The sequence below is a fragment of the Coregonus clupeaformis genome, chromosome 18 (genome assembly GCF_020615455.1).
Source record: "Coregonus clupeaformis isolate EN_2021a chromosome 18, ASM2061545v1, whole genome shotgun sequence".
Taxonomy (NCBI): Eukaryota; Metazoa; Chordata; class Actinopteri; order Salmoniformes; family Salmonidae; genus Coregonus; species Coregonus clupeaformis.
Genome location: NC_059209.1, coordinates 1,591,372 through 1,608,058, shown reverse-complemented (window position 1 = coordinate 1,608,058; position 16,687 = coordinate 1,591,372).

Here is a 16,687-nt window from a genome sequence, read left to right as displayed (position 1 = left end):
TCTCACACAGGCAATAGCACAGTGATCACTAATGTAATTAGCAAAAATACCAGAAGCATTAAAACGATGAGGAGTATTGGTTAAGATCAAATCAATCAAATAGGATTTCAGAGGATACTTTATATTCAACCTAGTTACACTGTTGACAATCTGAGTGAGATTATAGGTATTGCACAGAATTATGAGTTGATCAGAGCTAGATGTTAACCAATCCTGATTCAGATCACCCATCAAGACAAACTCAGAGTTGACATACTGTGATAACAATTTGAAAATACAATCCAAAAGTCAGCAGTAGCAGATGGAGGTCTATAACAACAAGATACAACAATATTTAAAGATGAGCCGAGTTTTAGGTTCAAAGACAGATATTCAAATTGCTTAGGTTTAGTAATAGAAGTCAGAACGACCGCCGAGAACTTGTCTTTTTCGTATACAGCAACACCACCACCCTTAGATTTACGATCTGCACGAAAAACATTGTAACCATTTATGCCAATATTTTTGTCTGTAATAGATTTTCTGAGCCAGGTTTCAGAAAGCATAAATATGTCAGGGTCGGCAGTTTTTATCCATATATTCACAAAATCAAGCTTCGGCAGAAGACGTCTTACATTCATATGCAGAAACATCCGGCCACTCTGACTACTTAATTCGGCAGGGGTAAACATGTCAGGACATGGGTTAGATTGCACATTTCCAGACAGTAGAAGCAGCAAGATAATGGCAAGTCTAGATCGAGGGTTACAACATTTGGATTTACAGACAGCACTTGAACGACAATCCACAGTTACCAGAGTCTTTAACGCCACATATTTCAGGAGATGTGTAAAGTCCAGAGACATGGTTAAGTACCAAGAAAACAGTCCTGACATGTAAGCGCAAGAGTCCGATTTCTCCCATGTTGTTTGGGAGAAATGTGCAGAATTCTCGCGTGCATTTACAGAGCAAGCGTGTGGTTTCTCCCAAGGCACGAGGGAGAAACAGTCATATATTTCCTCATTCACAGAGCAACGGGCTCTAAAAGTATTGCCAAAATTATAGAAGCCAAGGGTAGACAACAACAAAATGAGCAACAGCAGCATGTTCGTTTATTGCTCTATCAATTAACATGAGAGAAAACACAGCACTAAGCACATACAAAGTTAACAGAACAATCTAAGATATGTAGCCAACACAACACTAAACCCTCATATTAATTGAGCTACGACTTCAAATAAAAGTGTTCCTAAATAATAATACAAACATAGCAAGAATTACTAATCAAATAATTCAACAGCAGATCAGTAAAAAAGTCTGCGGTGTATGTGCATGATGTAGGTGAGCAAAGCTCTGGGGAGAGGTAGAGAGAGAGAGAGACAGAGTGGCGGGGGCACCTGTACCAGACTGGGAGAGACTTACCAGGGCAGGCGGGGAGCAGTGCAGCAGGTAACAGGAGGAGGCCGAAGAGAGGCGCTCAACTAGGCAGACATCCAGGGGGCGACAATAGTTTATAAAATAACCGTAGGGTGAAAACAAAACCATAAAGGTGATACACTCGCTAACCAGAACGGTAATAAAATCGCTAAAATCCAGACCAGAATGGATGGTCATGTAAAAGCAGGGAGCAAAATGTTTGGTGGTAGCCTCTCTAACTCTCTTCCCAAGACACATATACACCACACATGCTATCATTCACTTTCACATTCAATCTCTCTGGTACACAATCTCTAAGTGTCTCCCAATCTGACACTTATTTTCAGGCAGACAAGTACACACACACACACACAGACATAGACACACACACAAGAGCAGTCACTTCCCTGACAGGCATCCATACCCTCTCTCACTTTCTCAGACACTCTCAAACTCGTACTGCTTAATCTCTCCCTCTCTCTCTTTCTCTCTTCCTCCATCTCTTTCAGAGCGTATTATTTTCGAAAAAGCTCTTACACTAAAAGGGCATAATCATAATTTTCACAATTTCAGAGTGTTATTTTGACCTCATAGTGTGGAAATATCATTGATAAAAACAGGGAAAATTATGTTTTTGACTGCACTGCCCCTTTAAACTGATGGGGTGCTTCTGTGAAGTTGGCATTGTAAATGCATGGTCTCTCAAAGTATGATCTACTCCCTGCTCCCGAGGTATGCCTGCCTGCCTGCCTGCCTTTACTTTCAGATTTATATTCCGGATTAACATCCTTGACTGCGTTTGAAATATCTAACCTTTGCCCGGTCCCAACACAATCGTTTCTTGATATATAAATATCCTTCAATGTTTCCATCATTCGCAAGTCTATTACTTCACACAAAATCAAACACCTGAGAAAAACGTCTCATCTCATCTCAACTTAATAACCATAACCACTGTTTCTTGGAAAATACTGTAACACTGTCGAAGATTTCTGAGATGAAATTCCAACTGGTTGCTGGGCAGGTTTGGCAGCAGCTCCAAAGTGTCCCAACAAAATGTAAACAGAGCATCTCTCCCTCACAATCCTCTCCACTTCACTTTACCCAGACTCCTCGGCTGACCTTTGACCTCCACATGTGACCTCCCTTGACCGCCATATGTCCAGCTGCAGACACAATCTCACAGCGGTCTTTTACCCCCGAGTGAACGTGGTAGCCGCGGCACGGTGACAATGCTCTCTCTACTGTAGGTGACGGGAGGTCAATGTCAACAACGCTCTCATCCCACTGGGGAAATAGCTTCTTAAGGAGGCCGGAGGGAATTCTATTCCATTTCGAAACGCATCAAAGGAATTGTGATGGTATGGTTATCACTCCATTATTACTGCATTACCGCAAAGTGAAAGTGAAGTCATTGTGGTCGATAAGTGTATCGGCAGTTAAAGGGCATTGAGTGCATTGAATTGAGGTGTGTTGTGTGATTTTCTATGTCTGGGTGTTATTAGCTAGGTCAAGGGGTGATGGGAGTCATCAAAGGTTTTTCAGAATTACCTCAATACTGTAGAACCCCTACAGTAGTCACAACGACGCACCAAACCACAAAAGTACATGGTTTGAATTTGAGCTGAGCTACTTTCTCAACATGGCTTCCCTGCTGTTGCCCTCTGTATATGATCAAACCACCCATACCCTGACCCAGTGTTACACATAATGGGAAACCCAGACCTCGACCTTCTCTGGACACCATATAGGGCTTTTTACACTAATGAGCCGAACTGACCAAACCTAAAACATTCTGTTCTGAGCTGGCTTGGTTACGCATCCACCATAGTTGCTGGAATCGTGCTGAGAAAGACAATGTGAAAAGTTTTTTTTAAAAGTTTGGTGGAGTTTGGTCCGGGTCTGCACGGCAGTGTGAAAAGGGTATAGGAAAAGAACATTACCACTTTCCTGGGTAACGCAAGTATTTATTATGGCTCTCTTTTACTGGAGAGGGTTCTGTTAACTGATCTGCAAGCCAAACAGGACCTGCAATGTAATAGAGCTTTGCTTTAGGCTTCAGCCTTCAGTTGGCTGGATGTCATCAATCATGTGTTATGTGGTCAGCAGTGAAACTGTTCGGACACCTGGAAATATCGGGAAAGATGTGTGTTTGCATGAGGGTGTGTCCTAATCACCTTAGCCCACCAGACAGGATATACAGAACTCCCTAAGGAGTAGTCATCAGGTTTAGCACCGACACACAGCTACAGGTAAAGCCAGTCATAAGTACAAGGGAAGCCCATTCACTATGTTTGTGTTATACCATTGGACGGGAAGTGAGCCTGAACGGGTGAATAGTATATGATGAATGAATAGTACCTAGCGTTGCAAAATTTTACATAAATCCTGGTTTATTTCCTCCTGATTCCGGGAATCTTCTGGGAATTGTGGGAAAGTTACCAGATTTTTCCCTAATAGTACCTATTAAAGATAGTACCTCTTAATATAATGGTGCAAGTGCACAGCCGAAATACATCAGGATAAATCTGGAGCGTTTGAAAGAAAGACTCATGTTGTTTTCAGACAAAGTTGTGCTTTGTTTAAAAGATCCAAAATGAACCTACACCTACAGTGTCATCATTGATGATATCATCAATATTTGGGTGTGGGAGGGAAACTAGTGCTGCTGGAGGCTATACACACAATCTCTCACCAACATCGTCAACATCCATGATTTACGACAACATGTATCTGTTGCTATGAATACAGACATGTAGTACAACATAACCTCTGGTATCAGAAAAGAGAGCAACCATAATCAATATCATATCATGTGTTATCATATCAGTTAACTATGATAGTAATAACTTTGTTATAACTTAAAATACCGTCTTAATACCTAAAAATTAGTTGGCTAGTTAAATCTGACACATTGACAAAAATTATGATTAATGTGCATTTTCAACAAAAAAAGTAAAAAAGTAAAGTTTTTTTTTTTTTTTACACAAACATAGAACATAGAGTAAATGGGTTAAAAAGCCCCTTGTGTGGTCCCAGTAGGTGAGAGTGAAGATGGAGTTAATTTTAATGTTACAATGTGTGGCCTGTATATCACACTGATGTGTGTTACGACATGGAAACCAGGGCAAGACTCGTGGTGGAGGAGGTAATCCAGTCACAATACACACACACACACACACACACACACACACACACACACACACAGCCTTGTACCATACTGAGATAAACAGACAACACTAAAACTCTCGCTGCCAAGAAGCAATCAGTCAGAAGAATGGCTCTGTGATTTGTTATGAGCAGGTGCTGGGGAAAAAATTGACAGGCAATGTTTTATGAAGACAGTGTAGATTTATGGGGAGCAAATTGATTGGAAACATAAGTAAAAGGCCCGCAGAGCAAGAGAGGAGACAGTAGACTATTATTCAGTTATTGAGTGGTTGGTAGTGAGAGAGCGAGAGAGAGAGAAAGAGAGGGAGAGAGAGAGAGAGAGAGAGAAAATAAACATGTGCGGTCAATTTGAGCATTGTTTTAAATAAGACGTTGCTGGGCGCTTTTAGGGTTTTGTCCTTCTCTGTCCCTTACAATGGCCCATCCCCAATCCCTGACACACACACGCATGCACGCATGCGCACACACACACACACACACACACACACACACACACACACACACACACACACACACACACACACACACACACACACACACACACACACACACAATCCCCCCTGGTGCTGGCACCCGGGGCGACGTGACTGATGCCTCAAAGGGCATCTGGACTTTCTCCCCTCTTAGTCGCTTGTCGCCTGGTCACCTGGATTTGCCAAATGAGCACCTGGTATTTCAAAGTGGCTCTGACATTTTTTTCAAGACTGGAGGGGGATGAGCTGGACTGCATTTTTCTGGCATTATGTATTCTCTAACTCCCCCTCCTGTTTATCTTTCTCACCTGGCCTAATGTTTAGTCTGGCATCCTCTGTAATTGTATATGCTGGAGGATTACTCAGGGCTTGGATAAGGTTGTGGTGTTTGTCAGGGGACCCTCTGTCACATTGTTTTACATTGTTATTATCATGGTGAGTCTACAGAGACCATGGTGAGTCTACAAATACCATGGTGAGTCTATACAGAGAGCTTGTGTGTCTGCTAAGAGCATGCTGAGTCTACAGTGAACATGGTGAGTCTACAGCGACCATGGTGAGTCTACACATAGCATGGTGAGTCTACAGAGACCATGATGAGTCTACAGAGACCATGGTGAGTCTACAGATACTATGGTGAGTCTACAGAGACCATTGTGAATCTACAGTGACCATGGTGAGTCTGCAGATACCATGGTCAGTCTACAGACCATGATGAGTCTACAGCAACCATGGTGAGTCTACAGATAGCATGGCGAGTCTACAGAGACCATGATGAGTCTACAGAGACCATGGTGAGTCTACAGATACCATTCTGAGACCATGCTGAGTCTACAGAGACCGTGCTGTGTCTACAGAGACAATGCTGAGGTCATGATGAGTCTACAGAGACCATGGTAAGTCTAGAGAGCATGGTGAGTCTACAGAGACCATGCTGAGACCATTGTGAGTCTACAGAGACCATAGGAAGTCTACAGAGAACATGTTGAGACCATGGTAAGTCTACAGAGAGTATGTGCCCTCAACCATTTGTTGTGTGGTTGAATGAAAACGGATGTCATTGTTAATGCTGTGTTGATGTATACCTGTTTAAGCCTGCCCAGGGACTGCATCAGGTTAAGATATGATAATTTCCCAGAGGGGAAATTGATTTGTCAATCATTTCAGCATGTGTTCAGTCTCAAAGCAAACACAGAACATGTATTGTTGTGCATCTGTTCCTGCCAAATTAAAGCTGCAATACGTAACTTTTTGTATTTTTATTTTATGTTCAAAACCTCCAATAAGTTGCCAGTGGTCATCCAATTCAATGCAACAGTAGCAATAGTGCGCCCCTAGCCTGCCTGAGAATCGCTGTATTGACTGGTAGTCATTTTCCCAGTCGGTCGGATTTTCCTGCCAGATTTTGTGGCGTGCACAATGAGTGATGTGTTTTCCGTCAGTGAGGAGGCGGTATGATAGCTAGCTAGCTGAGCCCATGGCCAACACTTAGCTAATGGCTAGCGGATATGGCTATCTTACAGTCATGGCAGACGCGAGGGGCAAACGACCTGACCCAGCAGCAACTACTCCTCCATCTAAGCCAAAAAAACAGAGAAATTTGGAGAATAGACAGGCAAAAACGGAAAGCGATAGAACCCAGGCCAAGATGAGAATAAACCTTGGATTTACGTTCACACAGTGGACAGAAATAAGGGAGTTGAAGGGATTCAAAATGGACCCAGAATTTGTATTTTTTTCTGCTGAAAAGCTAAGACATAGCTAGCTAGATAATATATCTTGCTAGATATAAAGTGAAATGTTTAGCAGTAAATTTGTATGCAAGTAATATTTTGGATTGATTGTTTTCAAGCCACGTGTCCAATAGTTCGTATTAGCTAGCTAGCTAACGTTAGCTAGTAGCTTGTTAGCAGACTGCGGCATTGGTTTGTATCATTTAAATATAAAATGTCACTTCACTAGTTAGTCATAACTAGCCAACTTATGTGTATAACGTTACTTGACCTTGTGTTACATTTCTTATGTCTGTGGTCTGAAAACCACACTGATATTGGCTAGCTATATACACAAGTGTACTGGCAGGGAATAGCCACAAAGCCCATTTCAGATACATAAGATGAGACACGACGTGATGGTTTGTTTGACCTGAACGGTCTAGTTTTAGAATGTCCAGTTGCCAGGTCTAGCAAAAATGTCTATCCCAATGACCTCTTAAAACCTGCCCACAAGGCCTGAAAACTAGCCCAAGAGTTGCCACATTTATCCAATAATTTAAAAAAATTCATAACGTTATTGAGCGGATTAAGAAGGAATATCGCCGTAATTTGTAACGAGGCTAAGAAGCAAAATGTGGTTTTCCATCAAAAAAATAATTATTGCGAGATTAAGAATATGTCGCGAGAGAACATATAATTTGCCCATATTAAACTCGCCAGATCATTTTCCATCAATGGATTTTGATTTAACTTGTTTTGACTGCTATGATTAATCCATTCATGCGCGTCACTAATTAGATGACGAGGCATTTGGCTACCTTAGGAGAGTCATAGTTACTCCCGCCATTTACCCATGGTCCGTCGAATTTCTTCACTTTGACATGAAGAGCCTCTGTCAAGCAGGGCTCGTCTCCTTTGAACATCAGCCATTTGACATTCGGTCGATCCGCTTGGCGGGAATTGACCCTTTTCCGGCTTACGTACTGGCCGTCAGTCTTCGGGGGCGATCATCTATGTGCTGCGCACTACTTACCGGATTGAGATCGCCAAGGACTAGCGCTACTGTATCTGGCGTCCTTCAGCTAGGAAGGGCGTTCGTTTCCAACTGCTTGACTCCGTCTGCCACTGCGGGAAACCTGAGGGGAATATAACATGAGGGATTATTTCACCGTTCGTCAAAGGCAACGCCCTCGGCCGTTTGTATGAAGATGTTATTATGATTTTCTGTTGGTTTGCGCGTATGTGATACATGTTACCGTTCCTGCCCCTCGCGCCTCACCATGTACGTGTGTAACTGCCAGTATGGCTGACCTTTTGATTTTGTTTTTGAAGGGCACCTTCATTACCGTGTCCTCCCTTGTCTCCTCCCTTCGGCCTGCACCGTCGCCGTCCTCCCTTTTAGTTCGGCGACGGCCGTGATGGTCTCCCAGTAATGGTTGGGGTTTTCGTTGTTAGGAGTATCCAGGAATATCGGGCCCATCTTACCCGATGCGGTCCCGGGTGGCGTTTTCACCCTCATCACTCGGGGCCTCTTCCTCTAGCCGGTCAGCACGGAAGAATTCTCTCAGCAGGTCTATTGAGTAGAGCAGGACTCTCCGGCTCATCAGCTTAGCGAATGTTGTTATTCGTGACTGTGATACTCCCATTGCTCGCAGCACCTCGTTATTCCGTGTTGGCCACTTGCCCCTGGCCCCCATAGGGAATCCGTGAAAGGTGATCTTCTTTACCTCAGGCAGCATTTTAAGAATCATTGGAGCGGTCGGGAGATAGTGCGCGATCTTTTGAGATCTGGCCACCTCGAGGGTGTCAAAGGCGGCCTCGTATCGCACGGTAACATCCACCACCAAAGCTGTATCTTTTTTCACGAATATCAAGTCTGGTTTCCTCAGTTTCCCTTTTTTGGAAAAGATGCGCATCTCCTTGATAACGTTCCATCCGCAGCTTTCGGCTTCCGATACCAATAGGTCACACACCTTGTTGTGCCTATTTATGCGCGCTCCTTGGATCGATTGGCATTGGCCCAGGATGTGGGAGCAAGATTCGTACGGAGCTGGGCAGCGTCTGCAAGAGGAGTCCATCTCCGGCCTTCCTCTCGCGAGCATCTCACGCGTGGGATAAACGTTTGCTCTCAACTTAAGACCATCGATGTACTGGCCTTGCTTGAATCCCACTGTTGAGGGATTTGCCAACCACGTATTGCTGGTCTTGTCATTGCCAAATGCCAACGTCCCTATGCCTTGGCATTCCAGGCTAATCCATTTCCGCATTTCCTCCTGCCTCCAATCACTTGGGATTGGGCACCGCGGCGTCACAGAGCCGGTTGGTTTATTTTCGAGGGTTGGCATCTCTTTCTCGATTCCTCCGGCTCTCAACCATAGTCCCTTAAACTCTGACTCTTCCACTGTACTGCGAGTTATCCTCCGCGTGCACTCGTCCGCAGAGTGCCACAGCCAGTGGATCCTTCTGGCCTGGATCGATGGAATCTGGCGTGCCAATTTCACGATATCCAGCCCCCCATCTCGGTGTTTTGAGTACAGCAGCCCATTACAGGTGCTCGGGGGAGGTGTAGCCATTCCTTTATTGCCCTTCTTATCGTTCCATCGAGTTTTGTTAGGTCAGCCAACTTTAGGTTGCCGTGGTCAGCTTTGTAGATCAGCTTCGGTACAGTGAAGGAGTTCAACATCTTCACCTTTTGTGGAGGTTTTAGCGCCGCCCGCCCAATCTTGCATATCCACTCACGGAGTAGCCCGATCAGTTCTGGCTTGACAATACCTGCCCAGGGGTTTATTTGCATGCCGAGGTATCTTTCTGATTCCTCCGGCCCAATCATGTGCACGTCCTCTCCGTTCAGTTTCCAGGCTGAACAGTCATTCACCTTGAACGAGGACTCGCCCTTACCGTTGCCCCCCTTTTCAATCAAAAAACTGTGGCACTTGGAAGGTTGCACCGTTAGCCCCGTTAGTAGGCAGAATTGTTCCAGAATTTCGATGTTTTTCCCCATGCCCTTCACCGAGTTGCTCAACAACACCAAGTCATCGGCAAACGCTAGCGTTGTGGTCTGGCTGCCTTCTGACCCAACCCCAGAGCCGTAGCGTTCGAGAGTCTGGATCAGCGGATCCAGTGCCAGATTAAACAGCAACGGTGACATCGGATCACCTTGCTTAACACCGACCGACATGTCAATCTTCGGGGATTTTGCTCCGCCGATGATGACCCTAGTTGAGCTTTTTTCATAGGTGCTTCCGATCAGCTCCATGATGTGGTGGTCGAGGCCCCTTTGCCCCAGAGCTTGACGGATGTGCTCGTGTGAGACTGAGTCGAAAGCCTTCGCAAAGTCCACAAATACCACTGCTAGGGGAGTTCGCTGTTTCTTGCTCTGCTTGATGAGCCCCTGTAGTAACATCAAGTTTTCAGAGCACCCTGGGGTGGATATGAAGCCGCGTTGTCGCGGATTTATCGGGCAGGCTCTTGCTAGCCTTGCTGTAATAATCCTAGAGAAGAGCCTTGCCACTACTGACCCGATAGTGATAGGCCTCCATCCTCCGATTTGCATCCGCTCCATTCGGTCGGCCGTCTTTGGTATTAAAGTAGTGCGGCACTCTTTGAAGGTTGAGGGTAGGGCCCCTTCCACCAGCCACATCGAAAACAAGCTGGACAACTTCTCTCCCTTCGGGTCCCAACTGACCAGACTTTCTCTGGTCACTCCGTCTGGTCCCGCTGCCGTTCCCTTTTTCATTCCCTTGAGGTTTTCGCATACCTCCGTTGTTGAGATCAGGTGACCGAATTCGTCATTGTCAGCACCTCTTTCTGTTCTAAATTGGCCCAGCCCGTTAAACAGCTCCGTGGCCCGCCACCTGTTGGCAAAAGCCAGAGTGAGTTCTGGTATGGGGATGGCGCACGAGCCGTTCATTTCACCGTCAAGGATTAGAGCCGCCAGTTTGGACTGGTCTTTGTCGACCAACATCTGCTGTTGTCGATAGACCGCGCTCTTGACCTTCCCTCTTTTGATGCCGCTCATAGGCTTCTTTCCATTCCTATTGCTGCCACTGTCAATTCCGGCCCCTTTGCCCAACAACTTTCGTAGTTCGAGTGCCGAAGATTCGATCAGTGTACTATCCTGATCTGCACCCCTCAAGGAAATTGTGGTGGACCCGATTTGGTGCTCACCCTCCCAACCCCGGGAGTTCTTGATCGCCACTCTAAGTTTGTCGCACACGCCGTGTATTGGGGATGGTGGTATGCCTGGGTGGGACAGCCCCCTAATCTCTTTGTACGCCGCGGGGGTCTCCTCAGGTCCTTTATTCTTGGTCGCTGCCTTTCTCAGGCATCTTCGTTTGTCTCTCACCTGCTCGCGGTTCCTCCCCGGTAAGCCCCTGGCGACCATACTATGGATGTAGTTGTGGCCCTCGAACTGTTTGTACCGGTTTTCCATCTCCTGTTCCTCCCACACCGACCAGCCGTCATTTTTATTATCTTTTCCTTTCCGCTTCTCCCTGGTTGTTCTCGCCGCCTCTGACTTTTCCTGGCAATAAAGGGCTAGGTTGACGTGCCTCTTATGCTGGGAGAGGCCGACCCCAGATCCAAAGCCTTTTTTGCAGTGTTCGCACTCAAATGCTGCCGCTGACGCAACCCGGGTCTCTGTCATGCCCTTGCACTTGGGGACATGGCAGGAGATTGCGTGGCTATTGGGGTCGGAAAGCCCGCACGAGTTGCATTTGTAGACAACTTTTATCAGGTTATGGCAGATCTTAAAGTGCCTGATGACGCTGCCCACCTTTTTGAGTTTTTCCCCACATAACCCGCAGCTCAGGTCGTGTACCGGGATTGAGATGGTCATGGTATCCGCGGTTGGGGACTTGATTCTAGGAGTGAAGGGAGCCGGGCATGGTTCGAACCAAGCTGACTGGGGAGGCAACGCAGCCTTCTTTCCTCCGATGTTTGGTGTTTTGGACGGAGTGGCTGGTTCGCTCTCCCCCTGAGGCGCCGCAATGACAAAGTCCCCCCCCCGCTTCCGGCTGTCTGGGGGGATCCTGGCTTGCGGTCTGAGAGTTCGTAAGACAACGACGTTTACTCGGCTGGCTAAGCCGGGGTTCGTTCGAGTTTCCGTATCTTTTTCTCCCAGAGTCCCCGGAATATAGGACTGTGGAAGGACCGTAGCTTTTTCTCCCCGAGCCCCCGGTACATAGGACTGTGGAAGCTCCGTAGCTTTTTCTCCACGAGTCCCCAGAGTATAGGACTGTGGAAGTTCCTGGTCGCGTGACCTCAAGGCGTCCGGAAAAGCCCGCCGTTGGTGCCAGTTTTGATAACCCGGGTTGGTCGCCCTGACACGGTAATGGATTATTATCCATTACCTGGTTGATCCTGTCAGTAGACATTCACTAGTTTCCACCGAGGCTGGGGGTTGCGCAGGGTTTGGAAGGCAGCCCTTCTTCCCCCTGTCAGCCCTTCCCCAAGGTGTTGGTCATTTGCTCGCAGAAAGGTTTTATATAAGTTGAATCAACCGGGCGCTCCGCCACCACCGCCGCCAATGCAACGGGAGGGGAGACATTATACCTCCACCTACGCCGGGGCGCAGAGTGGTTTGCAAGGTACCTGGCGCCGCGAATGAGTCGTGGGCACGACCACTCGCTTGATTTGTGAGACCGTGTTGGGAAGACCCGGTTCACCGGCTTCCCCCAATCCTTTCGAGACACTGCCTGGTCACCTGCCCACAGGTGCCCCCTGTGGCCGTGTCTTTTAGGGAGAGGGGGGAAGGCGCCGGTCGGGCACATCCCAGGCAAAGGTGGTACGCTCGCGTTTTCCATCTAGCCTATGTGGCTGTCTAAGTGTTCTCCTTTATAAGTGCGTTTGTTGTTTCTGCCTTTATGTATTTTCCCCATTGTGGTTTACTTCTTCTATTGGGCCCCTTCCCACTTACTAACCCCTTGCTGGAATTGCTGCCTTGTTAGGCCTCTAGCCTTGTCCGTGTAGTAGGCTATTTCTTAATATATGTTCCCATCTATTCCACTCTACGACTTGCGCTTTCTCCCCGCGCTTCATTGAATTTCTTCACTTTGACATTCAGAGCACTGGGCAGAAATCACATCGCGTCAACACCCACCTCGGGCCATCGCGATGCTTTGTTTTAATTAAACAGTCGGATTCCCCTGGTCCGCACCAGTTCTAAGTCAGCTGCTAGGCGCCGGCCGAGGCGACCCGCCGGAGACCCCGCACGAACGGGGCCGACGAGCGCCTTAAGCAATAAGGCCCGAGGAGGTGTGGTATATGGCCAATATACCACAACTAAGGACTGTTCTTAGGACCCAGCCCTTAGCCATGGAATATAGGCCTCCTGTAGCTCAGTTGGTAGAGCATGGCACTTGCAACGCCAGGGTTGTGGGTTCGATTCCCACGGGGGGCCAGTATGAAAAATGTATGCACTCATTAACTGTAAGTCGCTCTGGATAAGAATGTCTGCTAAATGACTAAAATGTAAATGTGTACCACAAACCCCTGAGGTGCCGTATTGCTATGATTAACTGGTTACCAACGTAATTACAAGAGTAAAAAGTAATAGTCATACCTGTGGTATGCGAAAGTATTCACCCCCCTTGGCATTTTTCCTATTTTGTTGCCTTACAACCTGGAATTAAAATTGATTTGTATCATTTGATTTACACAACATGCCTACCACTTTGAAGATGCAAAATATGTTTTATTGTGAAACAAACAAGAAATAACACAAAAAAAAACAGAAAACTTGAGAGTGCATAACTATTCACACCCCCTAAAGTCAATACTTTGTAGAGCCACCTTTTGCAGCAATTACAGCTGCAAGTCTCTATAAGCTTGGCACATCTAGCCACTAGGATTTTTGCCCATTCTTCAAGGCAAAACTGCTCAAGCTCCTTCAAGTTGGATGGGTTCCACTGGTGTACAGCAATCTTTAAGTCATACCACATATTTTCAATTGAATTGAGGTCTGGGCTTTGACTAGGCCATTCCAAGACATTAAAATGTTTCCCTTAAACCACTCAAGTGTTGCTTTAGCAGTATGCTTAGAGTCATTGTCCTGCTGGAAGGTGAACCTCCGTCCCAGTCTCAAATCTCTGGAAGACGGAAACAGGTTTCCCTCAAGAATTTCCCTGTATTTAGTGCCATCCATCATTCCTTCAATTTTGACCAGTTTCCCAGTCCCTGCCGATGAAAAACATCCCCACAGCATGATGCTACCACCACCATGCTTCACTGTAGGGATAGTGTTCTCGGGGTGATTAGAGGTGTTGGGTTTGCGCCAGACATAGCGTTTTCCTTGAAGGCCAAAAAGCTCAATTTTAGTCTCATCTGACCAGAGTACCTTCTTCCATGTTTGGGGAGTATCCCACATGCCTTTTGGCGAACACCAAACGTGTTTGCTTATTGTTTTCTTTAAGCAATGGCTTTTTTCTGGCCACTCTTCCGTAAAGCTCAGCTCTGTGGAGTGTACGGCTTCAAGTGGTCCTATGGATGGATACTCCAATCTCCGCTGTGGAGCTTTGCAGCTCCTTCAGGGTTATCTTTGGTCTCTTTGTTGCCTCTCTAATTAATGCCCTCCTTACCTAGTCTGTGAGTTTTGGTGCGGGGCCCTCTCTTGGCAGGTTTGTTGTGGTGCTATATTCTTTCCATTTTTAAAAAATGGATTTAATGGTGCTCCGTGGGGGGATGTTCAAAGTTTTAATATTTTTTTATAACCCAACCCTGATCTGTACTTCTCCACAACTTTGTCCCTGACCTGTTTGGAGAGCTCCTTGGTCTTCATGGTGCTGCTTGCTTGGTGGTGCCCCTTGCTTAGTGGTGTTGCAGACTATGGGGCCTTTCAGAACAGGTGTATATTTACTGAGATCATGTGACAGATCATGTGACACTTAGATTGCACACAGGTGGACTTTATTGAACTAATTATGTGACTTCTGAAGGTAATTGGTTGCACCAGATCTTATTTAGGGGCTTCATAGCCAAGGGGGTGAATACATATGCACGCACCACTTTTCCGTTATGGAAAAGTTATTTTTTTCATTTCACTTCACCAATTTGGACTATTTTGTGTATGTCCATTACATGAAATCCAAATAAAAATCCATTGAAATTACAGGTTGTAATTCAACAAAATAGAAAAAACGCCAAGGGGGATGAATACTTTTGCAAGGCACTGTACAACGGCTCTCAACCAATCAGCATTCAGGGCTCAAACCATACAGTTTATAATTGTTAATAAATCCCATTTGTGCATGTGCATAACTATAGATAAATTCGACAGGTGAGTTTGAGTGATGAAAGTTGGCCAGAGGATCTCGAAAGTGCAAGAAACACTTGGACACACTTCAAAAAAACAAATTATAGGCTATTTTCTGGCAATTGTGCCGTTATTATGTGCCAGATGTTAAGACTACAAACCGTTATAAATGGCCTATTTGCGAGATTGACTCAATAGGAATAGGCTACTGACTCAAATCTGGGTTTATAATTGCAATTAAACTTTGCCATGGTTTGCTGAGCTAGATGCAGGTAGCCTAAAGCACCTGATAGGCCAACATCTAATTTCAGGGAAAAGTCTACAAATTGATTTGCAATGACTCCAGTGATATCGTAATTTCAACATATTTATTGTATAAAATGGTAGGCTACAGTAGCCTACAATGGCATCGAAATTAACAGCCTACTTGATGGCCAACAGATGCAAATGTATCATTTTCCACATTTAATGTCAGATTCATTGTGGACTTTTCCCAATAACAAACATGTGAGGGAGTTCCATAACTTCCCTTTCAAATTTCCACTTGCGCAGCGCTCGAGACCCAAGAACTGAGCATGCTAAAACCCTTCGCTTGATACGGTTTTCCATAAGAAAAGTCAACATTAGAATGCAGTTGACTAAACCACCTCTGAGCTAATTTATCTAAAGTGCTCTAATGTGCCTAAAGTCATTTTCCAGTGCTTTGTCGCTTTTATATCAGTTCTAGCCCATTAATATGTTTTATGGAAAAAGGGTTGGAAATAGGTGTCTCCATAATGACCAATCTAAATAGCCTACCTACAGATGTGCAAAAGTGCTGCTCTGTCTCCTTGACTCAGCTGCCTGCTGCAGTGCTCTCTCAACACAAACACACCGCGGCTCGCCCCCTCCCCACCACTCACTCTCTCACTCACTCAGTAACAGTCTGCTCACTGCCTGATAGTCAGCAGCAGCAGGTCAAAGTGAAATATGTTTTTTTGAAAGAAAGAGAAATGCCATGGCGGCCGAAGTGCAATTTAGAAGTATCCCAAAAACCTGCAACCCGCGACTAGGGCTGTTATGTTGACCATATTGCCGCCACACTGGCAGTCACAAGTCATGACCGCAGTCAAATTCCATGTGACTGTTTAGTCACGTAACTAGGCTTCTCCAAGCTCTGATGCTGCTGATGGTCATTAGTAGCCTACCAAACTTGCTGACTGCCTGGTACTCAGCACTCTATTGTCCCTCTAATCACTGACATCAATGCAAATGTAATCGGAAATCAAATCAAACACTTCATGAACTCATGTTGGGCAACATTTCTATAGGCTATGCAATTACGTGAGAAAACAGTTTTGATGGCCTCTATTAAAAAGAGGAGGATCCCATCAGCTTTCTATAGGCTTCGCTTTAAAACAGGAGTATAGCCTACCTGGCTGGCATGAAAATTAACCACGGGAAAAGCGTCCTCCATTCGCTAGATGACATGTATTTTTTCCCTGTCCCTGTTCCGAGACAGTTGCATGATAATGGTCCATTCTAAATCAAAACTAATTTCACAAATAAATTATATTATTTAGTAAAGACAAGATTAAATCAAGAATACTCTGATTGGTGACATATTATCACTTGATGATGCCGAGCATGAGGCAAGAAACAGCGCATTACTTTCTTTTTAGGGAAATAAAATACAAATATAT